A 1,374-nucleotide genomic window follows, 5' to 3' on the forward strand; every position below is an offset into this window, starting at 1 on the left:
ACACACAAACTCATAGTAAAGTCCAGAAAAGTGAATTTTAACTAAAAACTAATAAAAATATACTAAAAACTAACTAGATCATACTAAAAACATACTAAAAACAATGCCAAAAAGCGTACAAATTATCCGCTCATCAGTGAACTAATATGAAATTTCTTTCATTTTGTATCAATTTTTGAGGGCGAAAATTTTTATAAGGTGGGTAGAATGTAAGACCCAGAACTTTTGAAAAGTCTTTTTATGAGCAAGTCTCAAATCATATAGTTATTTATAGCCTTAATTTCAGAAATTATTTTATTAAAGATAATTAAGGCAAGTTTTGATTTATTGGATTTGAGATAAGTTATGATATTATCCAATTTTATAATTATTGGATTATTTTCTATATTTAAATTATAAAGTTGATAGTTATAAAATAATAAGGATTTTATATGATTTGGATTAGACAAGTAATATTTTAAATATTATTACTGCTATTTTGGAAAATGAAGAAATTAAGTATATTATTTCTAATTTTTGGATGTTTTGGAAAAATAGAGAAGTTAATTATATTATTCCAAATTGTTGGATTTGGACATTTTATTGAAAATAATTTGTAAAAATTGATGAGCAAATAGTATTTTTATACATTAATTTTTGTTGGATTAGAATTTACTTTTAATCACTATATTATCCCTATTTTTAAGTGAAATTACTAAAGTGTCGCTAACCTTAAGTTTCAGAAAAAATGAAACCATACTCCCTAACCCTAACAGAAGTGGCCGTCACTTCCCTTTTCATCCTCTTCAACGCAAAACTTCAGAAGAAACAGAGGTAGGAAACGGATTGAGGGAGGAGGAAAAAGGAAGGTTCGACGGCGTGCAGAGGGAAGGGAGCTCACAGCGCCGTCGTCGCCCTCACTGCGTCGTGCTGCTGCGGCAGCCCACACGTCCTTGTCACCGCCAGGGGAAAGCCAGCACCGCCATCATGTCATGCCTTATCGCCGTGCCTCACGCCTTGCCGCCGTAATCTTCGCAGGCGTGAAGGAAGTCCTTTGCTGCCACTGTTGCCCGTGAAACCGACGCCGTCGCGGGTCAGAACTCAGGCGAGAGAGAGGAGGTCACAAAGGAGAGAGCCGCACCCAGTCCCTGGTCGCCGCGCCAAACGAGGGAGTGGCCTCCGTCGTTGCAGAAGAGCCGCGTAGCCACCTTCGCATCCTTGCGCACAGAGAGAGGAGGATGCATGAAGGGGGACCTTCTTCCCCCGCTGTCGTGCCGTGAGCACCGATTCGGTGGTTGCCATTGCCGCTCTGCCCAACGCCACCCCTTGCCGCGATCGAAGCTCACTGCCGCCATGTTGCTCCGGTCTGTCCCGCCACCACTGTCATCCAGGGAA

The sequence above is a fragment of the Arachis duranensis genome, chromosome 2 (assembly GCF_000817695.3).
Source record: "Arachis duranensis cultivar V14167 chromosome 2, aradu.V14167.gnm2.J7QH, whole genome shotgun sequence".
NCBI classification, from domain to species: domain Eukaryota; kingdom Viridiplantae; phylum Streptophyta; class Magnoliopsida; order Fabales; family Fabaceae; genus Arachis; species Arachis duranensis.